The sequence below is a fragment of the Merops nubicus genome, unplaced genomic scaffold (genome assembly GCF_000691845.1).
Source record: "Merops nubicus isolate BGI_N331 unplaced genomic scaffold, ASM69184v1 scaffold18278, whole genome shotgun sequence".
Classification (NCBI taxonomy): domain Eukaryota; kingdom Metazoa; phylum Chordata; class Aves; order Coraciiformes; family Meropidae; genus Merops; species Merops nubicus.
In genome coordinates this window covers 58,555-59,185 of record NW_008626584.1, presented here as the reverse complement: position 1 = coordinate 59,185, position 631 = coordinate 58,555, and positions in this window count along the sequence as shown.

Sequence of the window (631 nt, the reverse complement as noted above, 5' to 3'; positions counted from 1 at the left end):
TCAATTACTACTGACTCAAATGTGAGTGGATGGAGGTTGAATTCAGCAAGAGTGCTCTTGAAAATCTCACCCATGGTTTGTTTTTTTTTTTTTAGAAAAAGGCTATATTGGAGATGGAAAAACAGCAAGCATGTTCTGGTCTCTGTCAAACTGTGCTGTCACTGAGAGCAGAGAAAGTAGCAGAAACAGAATTTAGAGGATGCCACAAAAATACCTTCCTCCCCATCAGGACTTTGATAAATAGTGTGCATTCTGCTGTGTTTCTCTCGCAGGGCATCCAGAAGCAGCAAAATGACACACATGCACACACACACTCATTTTGTTTATATGACAAGTTTTCTGTTTGGAAAATCTGATGAATGAAATGCCACATGTACGGCGGTGCAGGAGATCTCATTTCTCTTCAGGCTGGAAAACGCTTATTGTGCTGAGATCAAGTAACTGTGTGTGTGTGTGTGCCCAGGCAGCCGGCTGCTGCTTGGGGTGGCTCTGCTCACCTGGGAGCTGTGCAGCTCCAGCCTGCTGACAGAGTTGCCAGCTAACACCCCTTCCAGCCTCACCACCCACCTTCTGCAGGAGGGGTGGTCTGGCCGCGCCTCTGCCCCCCCCACGCCGGCCTGCAGACTGCACC